Source organism: Rhagoletis pomonella, unplaced genomic scaffold (genome assembly GCF_013731165.1).
Source record: "Rhagoletis pomonella isolate Grant_MI unplaced genomic scaffold, Rhpom_1.0 Rhpom_scaffold_00002, whole genome shotgun sequence".
NCBI lineage: Eukaryota > Metazoa > Arthropoda > Insecta > Diptera > Tephritidae > Rhagoletis > Rhagoletis pomonella.
Window position 1 is genome coordinate 41,553,065 of NW_023458556.1, and position 12,650 is coordinate 41,565,714.

General features: G+C 34.2%; 1 protein-coding gene across 1 annotated transcript in view; it reads left to right on the plus strand.

Moving 5' to 3' along the window:
• Positions 1–12,650, plus strand: part of LOC118733626 (disks large 1 tumor suppressor protein) — a gene marked incomplete in the record, with an annotated part of 154,815 nt that overhangs the window by 18,542 nt on the left and 123,623 nt on the right.

Consider the following 12,650-nt stretch of genomic DNA (forward strand, 5'->3'; position numbering starts at 1 on the left):
AAATAAGTACATATTAGTTAGTCGCCACAATGACGTTTACTTGTAAATGGCGTTGACCTAGTTAAGTTCAAACGTTACTCGCAATTCGTTAGTCCTTGGCGTGTCCTAATTAATTTATAGCGCACCGAAACGATAACAACAATAAAAACGTGGTAAAAATACCAGCTCTAGAAGAAGGCTCTAAATTTGTGTGCTCCTAAGTATGTACATACATATATATGTATGTGCATGTGCTTGTCTGCGCCCACTATCGCGAATGCAATTAATTTTTGGAAAATTTTGCAGCTTGTCGCTTTTGAAGCACTTTTTAAGTGTTTCCGCTTAGCGCATATTTGCATATGTATCTACATACATAAATTTATATGTGTATGAGCAAGCGAATTTTCTCGCACAACTTTATATTTTCTGGCCAAGTAGAATAATAAAAATCTGGGATATGTTTGCTATTTTTCATTGAGAAGCAGCTACATACATACCTACATGTCCATTAGATTGTGCAAAAGAAAAAAGTTAGCCGGGCACCCCTAGTCCTAGTCTAAAGTATTTTTGCAAGGCAATTTCGAAACACTTTTGTTTGTCTGTAGGATCTGCCTTTTTACATTTTTCGTTATATCTTCGGCATTTACAGTCATATCTTAAAGTACGTCCATCTTTTTTTGTTTGCTTGTAAACTGGTCCAGTCTAATGTATGTACATAAATACATATTTCCGTATTTTTTTGATTTCCATTTGAAAAGGAGGGAATTGTAGCTGCTGGTAGTTCTGTGAACGCTATTAAAAGTTCGAATAAGAAAAACAAAATACCCAAATCGGTGAAATTTCATGGCTATCCATTTAATTCCTAGGCAAGTCAATACAAGCATTCGGCTGAAAAGAATGCAAGTGTGGACGATTTTGTAGGGAGTGTGGAAATAATATTCGAGAGTGGAGCAAAGACGGTTAAATATGTTGGTTCAGGGCTCAAAACTATAATCACATCAACAGCCAATGGTTCGGTAACAACACTATCCTCTGTTGCGAATAGGGCTACACCTCAAGGAGGAGCTTTATGTGCGCTGCTATGTGCGGTGGTGCTGAACAACATAGTAGTACGGGAACTCAACATAGGAAATAGCCGCATATTGGATCTCCACTTGATCTCCAACCCAAATGTTTATTGGATATGGCGGCCAGCACTGGATAAGCAGTAAAACGGCATCAGGAAATCAAGCAGTATTCAACTAGCAACTTTTGCTGGTGCTATTGGAGCAATTGAAGTCATATCCTATGAATGCGCTTAATGGGCCTCCGCACACTCTGAATAATCAATCCGCCACTCGAACGCACACTAGACTGAATAGTCCGTTGGAAACAGGTCTCAGCTATGTATACCTGAACTGCGCTTGATTGTGTTGGTGCATTCTGAATGTAGGGAAACAGCCTTGAATTTTGTATTTAAAAATTATACCAATTTTGTAAATTCATCGGCAAGTCCAATGGGTTTGAAGATATCAACGAATCATGACAACATACAATATCAGAGGCTCCATAGAAAGCGTACCAAAGTGGCTCTTACAGCGCTAATTGACTCCTGGGGAAATATTAGATGTGTTCGATTATTATGACCTGTTCAAAAAAATCCGGTTCCTGATATTGAAATAAAAAAAATCCGTATAAACCGGTTTTCTTTTACATAGTTTTCATAGAGTGAAAATGTTTATTTTGGTATGAAGTGATGACCAAAAATTACAGTAAAGCTATTAACAGCAAATAAATCGTTTATATAGAAGTTTTTTAGATCAAAAGTAAAACAAACAAAAAGCAACATAAAACAGTGTTTTTCAAATAGCGGTCGCCCCTCGGCGGAGGATGGCAAACCTCGAGTGTACTTCTCCCATATAAAAGCTTCTTCGGAGGTGGAGTGAAGGTGTCAATCTGTCCACTTGTTAGTGATGTGCTGAATAGTCGGTACCTAATACCCGCTACCTAATACTTCAAAAACGATATTGACATAGTGCAGCGAATTAAACTTCAGCGGCTCCGCTGGCTTGGCCATGTCGTGGACAGAAACGCTCCTGCTCTGAAAATATTCAACGCGGGCCGCGATGCTGGTAACAGAGCAAGAGGAAGGTCTTCTCTGGAAGACCAGGTGGAGAAGGACTTGGCTTCACTTGGCATTTCCTAATGGCGCCATTTGGCACAGAATAGAAATGACTGGCGTGCTGTTTTGGACTCGGCCAAAATCGCTTAGGCCGTTACAGCGCCAATAAAGAAGAAGAAGAATACTTCAAAAAACTACTTCCAAAAGGATCGCATTTCAAAAAATCTAAGTTAGGGCCTATATACATTTCATCAACGATATATATATATATATTAGGGCGGATCAATTTGTATGGATCGATTTTTTTCGACATTGTTCCTAGCATATTCGGATTCTTCATAAAATTCTAAGAAAAAAATTCTTCCAATCCATAGCTCTAAAGTCAATTTCAGGCCTGCGCATTTTTAAAAGAAGATATCTTATATATAACAAGTAATTTTTAGCAAAAAAAAACCGACTTCAACTCCCATATAAAAAAAAAATATATATATATATATCTCATGATCCACTGATCGGATCTCAACCAGATTAGTATGGGACCACCTCTGAGACACTACCTTTCCGATGCAAAATCGAAATCGGTTGACGTGGTCCAAAGTTATGCGGTAAAAATATTCCGACGAACTGATAACCTCCTCCTTTTTTGGAAGTCGGTTAAAAATGAATTGCTGTCCGTTAGCCTCGCTAAGACTGGAAAACGTCTTGACCGATTTGAATATTTTTATTTTTTTTGGTTTGTTATTTATAATATCCGGATGGTTAACACCAGAAAAAAATAGAGAGTTGCCACCTGTTTAAAAATTTCAGTATAAGGTTTGAGGAGGCTTACTACTGAACATATTTTTGAGAAGAGTTGCCACCAATTTTGAAAATTTAATTCAATTAAGTTAATAGAGTAAAGTATGTATTATAATATAGGTGTCAAACGAAAAGTATTTGAAAAATTATTGATTAAGAAATATTTTCTATAGGCCTGCCAACTACATGAGCGGTAAAAACTAAAAGCCATACTCGCAAATATTATTCAAAGCTTTTGAGGCTCGCATCAATGTGGAATACTGTAACTCCGTCAAGTTAGTGTTTATTGATGGCAAACAAAGTACTATCATGTTTAGCAATGATATCACCCCATCGAACAATGCACTTAGCTTCGATATAAAAAAAAAGAGAACAAAAGCCGAAGTATTAGCCGAAGCAGTTCATACAAATGTTCCACAATTGAACTAACAAAAAAATATGGCCTACAACTCTTATAGAAGCTGTGGACACTGGAGTAAATTTTTTAAACAAAAAACAAAACCGACTTCAATTCTCATATAAAAATTAAGAGTACCGTTATTTTCTTCATGGCCCAATTATCGGATCTACACTCAATTAGTAGGAGACTAACTCTGAGGAACCACCTTTCCTTTAAAAAAGAATTATAGAAAACGGATAACGTAGTCCAAAGTTATGCGGTAACATACATAAAAAGAATATTCCGACGAATTAATAAAATATGCAGATTAATATTTAATAAAGTGTTACGGATATATATTTTTTAATTCAAAACTGTGCTTGGGAGTTTATTGATACGAAAAATTAATTTCTGATATCTATATTTTATTTAAGGAACCGCAAGATTGCACTACAAAGCAAATTACATATTTTTTACTATTGTAACGGGAGAAGTTACTGTATGTATTTTTTTATATGTACAGTGTCGAACAAAAGTTTTGACACAGTAAATTTTCGCATTACATATATGCAAAGTTTTTAATTTATTTCCGATAATTTTTTATAAAACATAGTTCATACTACACCAAAACACATAAAAATCAAATGTGTAAACTTTGTGCAAAACTCAGGAAAATTCAATAAATCTGCATACTAATTTGCAATTTTATATTCAGATTTTCAGGCACCTTCAAACTTGCACTTTGATAAACTAAAATTGAATGGATTATTAAACTGTATACTTGGAATTTTTCTAAAAAATACTTAGCCTATATTGCGAAAAATTCACTGTGCCAATACTTTTGTTCGTTACTGTAAGTAAATAAAACTTTAACTTTAAAAAAACCAAAAAACTAAAAATAAAATTTTACAATATTTCAAAATTATTTTTCGAATCATAAATTTTTTTGTGATTAACAATCTATTTATATATTTTTTTGGTTGTAGATCCTTTTTGCTTTCAACACGAGGTATCTTTTTTCTACTTTCTATTGTCATAGCCATAAAGGGCCATTCACATACAACTTTCCTCGCTTTGCTTGACAGTTCAAACTTTGACAACAAAGCGTGAAACGCAGAAGGTATGCTACAATAAACGCTTTGACAGCTTTTGCGTTCTCCTTTTCCTCCATATATTTTATCTGTAAAATAGATAACAATATAATAATATGCATTAATAATAGCAATAAAAATTCCTATTTACTCTATTTTTGCCATTAAATGCAAATGCAAGCGCACGAGATACATGTAGACAGCTGATTGCCAAACCGGGCAAAAGTTGAGAGTCGCCCAAGATGTTGCTTCGTTTTGCTTTGCTTCACACGTTTTTTATGTGAGCATACTCATGCATATGCCTACATCGATCTTATATGTCAAAGCAAAGAACTATCAAGCAAAGCTTAGAAAGTTGTATGTGAATCAGCCTTAACTCCCTCTCTATTTTTATCAATCACTCAATCAATTTTATAATTTTTTTTTCGGCATTTTTCGTAATTACAAGTAGAGCTTTATAAAACTTTTATAACACCAAATGTTTATCAAGCTTAGGATTTTGTGTTTTCCGGGCAGGCTTATTAATTTAACCAGAGAATATGTTTTCTTTAATAAGTTTACCCCGTTACTCATTTTAAACTGCTACCTGTACTGTATCATCGGTTAAAACTTGTTAAATTTTTATTTAAAATTTTCGGTAAGGAATAAGCGAAAATATATAACGGTAAGAACGGCCCATATATATGTATATGAAAGAATACACACATGCGACGACTCTAGCCATTGTGTGCCACTCCTTTAAATTATAGTTATTTTTTTCTTATTGTATTAAAAAAATAACGTTCGTAACACTTTAGTAAATATTAATCCGTATATTAACTTAGTATATATTAAAGACTAGAAGATGACCCGGCGAACTTCATATCATCTATAATTTATTAGAATTTCACTTTGATCAATTATAAAAAATCTTCAAAATGCAATACAATGACTCAGCACATCACTACCATTTGTGTCACAAGATCTAAAAGCAGAACACGAATTGGAGAAAAAGCTCGACTAAACACGTAGAAAACGTTTAAGCGCCAAATATTAATTTACTGGAATCAAATATGATATGCTGTTCATACCCAAATAACCTTGAATATAATTTTAAAACTAAACTGCAAAAAGCCTTGAAAACTTCGAAAAACTCAAAATTTTTATTGAAAAAGAAAACCGGTTTGTTCGATAAAAAAATCCGGCTTATTCGATATTCGAAAAATCAAGATTTAAAACAATCCGCCTATAGAAATCCACAAAAACCGGTGGAAAACCTAGTCAATCACCCTAGGCAATACGCAATACCGTTGCTATTACCCCTACCATTACCACTACAAGACATCATCATTACCATATCATCCTTACCAGCATGCAACATAAATATGTATGTAAATTTATTAAAGGTAAACTTTAGAAAGCTGTATCTGATCGCCCTAATACAATATTTACGAATAATTTTATTCGCTTATGGAGGGCTGTACTTTTCCCATGAAAAGTGAACTGCAACAGCTCAAAAACTTGTAACTTCTTGGCAAGTTAGTGATGCGTAAAGTTTTACAAAGTATTCTTCGACGTATCACCGTCAATACTTGAAGTTTTTGAAGTAAATAAAGAAAAATGTATGTACGAAGAAACGGATATTTATATGCATTTTTGTTACTGCTTCCAGCTGCATTCTATTCAAGTTGCCGATAACATGACAGAGAAAAATTCTAGAAATTTAAGAACTGCATAAGACAAACCAAGATTTGCATAAAACAAACCAAGAAGTGGGGATGAAAGTAAAAAGTAAAGTAAAATGAAAAATGGTTTTAATGACTCTAGACGAAGCTAAACCATTAAATATACACATATACAAACTGTGCATGACTTGTAGGGAAAAAATCTCTAGTTCTGAATTGGTACGCTTCTAGTTCATTTAGAACCACTACTAGTTCGCTATAGTTCGAATTTAACACAGTGATGTCGTAGGAAATTGGAATTATCCCCTATTGCAGTGCCTCTTCGTTAGTTCCGCAGCAGTTCTGAATTCCACAGTTTAGACCTGGTTCGCTTTGCACCCCTTATTTTATAGTTCCGATGTAGTTCATTAGTGTTCAGTGGTGCTTGCTATTATTTGTTAGATTCTAGAAGGTTCCAGGCTGCAATGCCGTCAGACGCGACATATTAAAATGGTAATACAAATTTTTGTTCTGTTTTTCCAAACTATGAAAGAGCGTCTGTGAAGTGAAGTGAATGAAAGCGTATTCGAACGAAAAAAAAAATTCCTTAGTGCCTCCTGCATCCCTTTTTCGATAGTTCCGAACCACTACTAAATTCATCACCAAGGCGAATTTATATAAGGCGGTGTTGTTTCATCAGCTGTGAGTAGCGCTTGATTGTCAAAATTTTGTATTTCGCTAGCAAGTGAGTGAAAACGTGAGAGTGTTTATAGTTTCTGTTGACCTTTTTCATTCGGATAAGAATAGCTGAAATTTGTCAATAGCCCGCTGAAAGCAAAAACAAAATACAAGTAATTGTTGTATTTGTTGAATCGATACCACCTTATATGTATTCGCCTTAATTCGTCACATTAGATATATGTAGCTTGGCGCGCCACCGCTCCGAAGGTCCCGGGTTCAAGCCCAGTACCCGACCAACATCAAAAATTAAAAACAAAAAAGTAGTTTTCTAATAGCGGTCGCTCCTCGGCAGCCAATGCCAAACCTCCGAGTGTATTCCGCCATAAAAAAAACAGCTTCTCGTAAAAATATAATCACCGTGCGGAGTCGACGTAGGTCCCTTCCATTTGTGTGACATTATCTATTATTAAGATATAGATTTCTAAAAAAAAAAGTTAGAATAAAAGGTAGTTCGATCTTCGGGAAAACAATGCATTTTTAATGCTTCTTGCTTCTTGCATCAAAATATAACTTTTTAGAAAAATTGGACTCATGAACTTTTCACTCTTAGCTAGCGACATGTAGTCGCTAATGTAAAAAAAAATGGTTTTGTAAAAGTACCACATTTCGCCGCTTTGGGGATCTAGTTACTAACGGACTATTGCCTTTTTGGCGATAAAGAAGTAGTGCTGAATTATAAATTTGATTCTCTAGTTCGGGTCTTCCCAGTAGGGTGCATATATACGTACATATACATATATGTATGTACCTGCATATAACAAGTAAAGAAAAATATTTAGTACTTTGCACTTTGAGGACCTTCACGGGAAATGCTAACCCACTTCAGGTGAAGGAAATAAATTTACCTTCGAGCAAAGGAAATGCATACATATGCACTTACTCACTTGCTCACTTACTTACAATTGCAAAATTATCGATTTTATGAATACAAACATATTTCAAAGTTAATTTCATTTTATAACCACAAAGCTGTTGGGGAAACAAATCAGAAAATGCTATGCGCTAGCTTAACAGCAGCTAAGTGGGTGGTGGGGGCGCGGCCAGCGTTCGTGAATTTTCTTATTCACTCATTGCAAGGTAATTTGTTAAGTGTCCACAACATGGATTTGGTGCAGTGATAGTGATGGTGGCCGGGTTGTCAATTTGCTAGCTGTGACACAAGCATTTCGCAACTTTTTATTCTTTACATAAATAAGTGCTTATGTATTTTCATACTATATAGATACATACATACGTACATATGCTCCTACATATGTCTCTATGTCTGTATATATTCTCAATATGGATCTGTTTACTCGCTAAAAACTTTTGAAACGTAATCAAATATATCGCAACCAGATGCTTATGCATTTCCAGACACTCACTTACTTGGGTTTGTGCACATATGTATGTACATTAGGGCAGGCCAATTTTTTTTTTAACTATGCGCGTATAGGATCGAAGGATTTTATGTGTAATTCTAAGCAAATTTGCCGAAGAAACCATTGGTCTAAAACAAATTTGGAGTTTGCCAAATTGCAAAAATAGGTTTCAAAGAAACTGTGAAAATGTTAACTGTTCCGCCCTCTGGTGGAAGTTTTAAGAAAAAGATAAGTGCAGAAATAGATTCCTCATACCAAAAACCCCTTCTGGCACGTTTTTATTCAGAATTTGAGCACTTCTTTACGACACGACAGCAAAATGCTAAAAAAACCTATTTTCGCAATCCGGCAAACTCAAAATTTATTTAAGACTTGTGGCAAATTTGCTTAGAATAACGCGTAGAATCCTTCTGTGTCATACGCGCATAGTCGAAAAAGTCTTCCATACAAATTGACCCGCCTTAATGTACATATGTACTTGTATTCAAAAATAGAAATTGTTCACAACATCGTTGGTGCATACGTGTCTCTCCATATTGCATCTAGTACTACTTATCATGCTCGTACATACAATGCAATGCAACATTTTTGCACTTGCTGCAGACATATTTGCCTAAGTGCTTAGTTAAGTGTACTCGGCTGCGGTGAAAAATGCCCAGTCATGGAAAATGCTTACAGATGTCTATATCCATTGCTACATGCTTACTATATACATACATACATATGTGCAAATACTTACATACTTATGTACATTTGTATGTGCTTATACAAAAGCGTTCAACTATTTTGTATGCACAATGCAAAAAGTTGTTCCCCACATATGTATGTATGTATGTATGTAATCGCATTGGCTATGAAGAAATTGTATTAGTTGCCTGTTAGTGATGGATTACTTTGACAAATAATGTTATTATGTGCGAATCACGGCTGAATAATTAAGTAAGTATGTAGGTGGGTGTGTCCGGTATGGGATTACATTTATGATTAAGTATGTACATACATATGTACATACATACAGGCTTACTGATGTTGTACGCGTTCGTGCTTGAATGAAATAGCAAATTGCCCATTATTCTCCTTTTATTTTGATTTTGCTTTATGCTTATAAAACCGCCCGTCATTAGGTAGAGTTGGCTATTCGTTTCTTAGAAACGGATAAAAATAGATGAGACTCAATGTCACTTGTTTCTTTTTGAAACAGAGTTGGTTAAAAAAAAGAAGCTATCTGGCTTGAAGCCGTCTCATGCAGACCACTTTTCGTTTAATATATTTATTTAACAATTCATTGAAACAATTGCACTAAATATGTACATACAAGCAAATTCTGTGTAAATACGGTTATTACTAAATATTACCAATAACACTACCATTAGCATTATCAATACCATTACCACTTCAATTACCATTAACAATACCATTACCATTACTATAACCATTACCATTACAATTACCATTTTCTTTTTCATTGCCTTTACTAATACCATTACCGTTAATGCTACTACTCAATTACCATTTTCGTTACCATTACCAATACTATTAACCATTGCCATTACCATTACCATAGCTGTTACTTTTACCATTATTATTACTATGTATCCAGGGTCGGATTTAAGCACAGGCTGCATAGGCGCGCCACATAAAAAACTAAGAAAGGAAAAAATTATAAAACGTGAAAATTTATATATGTATTTACAATTTTAAGAAACGCAGGAGGCACTGAAGGCGAGTCAATCAAAGGCATATTTAGTTGCTTTTTTACCCTAATCGAAGCGGATTCACATTCTAGTACAACGTAATTTAAGAACTAAATAGCTGTTTTAGTTTAGTAAGCAAAGGAAAATGCGTCGTTTCGTCGAGTCGGCGGCAGGTAAACGGAGTACGCGTGCTACAACCATAGGGATCAGATTGATCCCACCCACTTCGACAGCCTTTATCTATGTAAGTCATTGTGATTACAAATGATAAATAAAAGAAGATTAAATTTCGAACCCAAAGTTTCATTCCCTTAATGGACGCACTTAGGAGTCCATGAACGTTTTGAGTTCCTGAACAAATTAGACAAGCTCGGTGATAAAGAAATGTTAGAAAAAAGTACAAAATTATTTGAGATATGAAAAACGACAATTTAAAACATTTGCCGGCAGTTTTAACCCGACTATGAAAAAAATCAAGAAGTTGTAACCAAAGAAAAATGGTTGTACAAACTTTGGTTTAATTATAACGTCAAAGATTGCTTTCCAAATGCAGAAGTTGCAAGGTCATCATCTAAACTGAAGCTGATAAAAAACCAACTTCGGACGTCCATGACGGAAAATAGGCTGAATTATTTGGCTTTTTTCACACAGTTTCCTATAAACATAAAAAACACCGTCCACCAAAAAAATTGCCAAAAATCAACGCCAATTTTTAGCAACTTCAAACTTGCACTTTTTTATTAAATTTTACTGCGAATGAATAAAACTGCGTAGGTACTTAGGATTTTTCTTAAAAATCTTCTTGGAAATCTGCAAACTAGTATGAAAGTTTATTGAATTTTCCTGAGTTTTGCACAAAGTTTAGACATTTTATTTTTATGTTTTTTGTTGTAGTATGAACTATATTTTTATAAAAAATTAGCGAAAAGAAACCAGAACAAAAAACTTTGCATACATTGCGAAAAATTGTCTGTGTCAATGCTTTTGTGCGGCACTGTACATTGAGGCGTATCACGAAAAAAAGATTAGCGTGTGGCAGTTTTATTTGAATACTTATGTCAAGAAAAAAATTTGGGTGTACATTTTTTTATGCACCCGCTAAAAACCGCTAAATCGCGTTTTTTGCTATAACTCTTGTTTTCTATCCGATTTTTTTAATAATTATGTCACCGAAAAGGCCTCGCCCAGAATTATAAATCTATGAAGCTTAACCCTTTTTAGCAAGGTCGTCATCGAGTTTTGAGAGCTTTACTTTTATAGTCTAAAAATAAAAATCTAGGGAAAGTACCCTCAGATTGAATACCCATCCACATAGAACTTTCGCGTAGGATTTGGCGTTTCCATTGGTTTGACAGAGTATGCTTGCTACAACGAACGCTTGGCAGCGAATGCTTTGGTCACTAAATTATCATACTAGTGACAGATAAATTAATATTTCATATCAATAAATGCATGAAAAACGATATTTTTCCCCCACATTTGATTAAAAAGGAAACATACGTATTTCACATAATTTTATTTATTTACAACAACTGACAAGCGACGCACGCGAAAAGTTGACAGTTGGCCATCTTTCTGCTTTCTGTTGGCATTAGCGTTGCCGAATTTGGCTATGTGGACTGCTGCACTTTATCGGGCTAAGGAGCCAATACTAATTACGAATCGAGTTTAATTCGATTTCTAATTCGTGATTCGAGCCCTAATCTTCGCATTAGCTTATAAAACTTATAAATCATTTAATCTGTGCGAAATTCTGGTCAATAGTTTTGCTTTTCACTGCAGGGAAATTGATAATGACGCTCGCGAATTCAATTAATTTATGTGAAGTAGTCGAGTATTAAATTGAGAAATTTACGTTGCAATGTGAACATAGTATAATGTACTCGTTCATTGTGCATCCCTTCTTTCGACAATCGTAGCTGAAATGTTTTTGACTTGGCGTTCTTTTTTTGTTTAAAGAGAATATGTATACCAGGAAATTTTGTGATAATTGAAGGAAATTTGACTTTTGGCAAAATTCGTTAACGTCGGGGTATTTCAAAATTACCATACCTGCTTGTGCTAAGTTTTTTTTTCAACTATCATTGTTAAAAATTTCAAAACTTGTATCAAAAACGACAGGGTATACACACTAGCGTGGGCCGAAAACCCGTTTTTTTAGAATTTTGATTGGTAATAGCAAAAATATATTTCATTATGCTTTAAAAAAAATCTGTGTAAAATTTGGAATTTTTTGATCAATATCCTAGGCTCGCCCAAGTCCATCTAAGTTCAATATGCTCAAAAAATAAAAATTAATAAATAAATTAATTAATACATTTTTTGACTAAAATTGCACTTATCTTCTAAAGTATTAGTCCTACATAATTTGGTATATGGACCTTTTTTGTAGAGAATCGAAGTTAGCTAAGAAAAAAATTTTTTAGTACTTGAACTTTGATGGACTTGGGCGAGCCTAGGATATTGACCAAAAATTCTCCCACTTCACACAGATATTTTTTAGAGCATAATGAACCATATTTTTGCTATTCTCAATGAAAATTCTAAAAAAAAGCGTGTTTTCGGCCCGCGCCAATACACACCTGTATATGTTAGATATGTATGTGTCTATAATTTTACTTTATATACATAAGAATGTATTTACCTTTTATCGCAAATGTGTTTCATTGTTCTATTACCTATTTAGTTTAAGGACCTGAAAAAACCCCCAAGTAGACCTAAAATATTTTATGAAAACTAAATTTGTATACATGTTTTTGTGTTGTCCCATTTATGTTTTTTTTTTTTATAAAAATTATATTCAAAAATTAACTACATCAAGTTGATATCTCCCGCTTTCTTCCTTTCTTTTTCTCTGTACTCT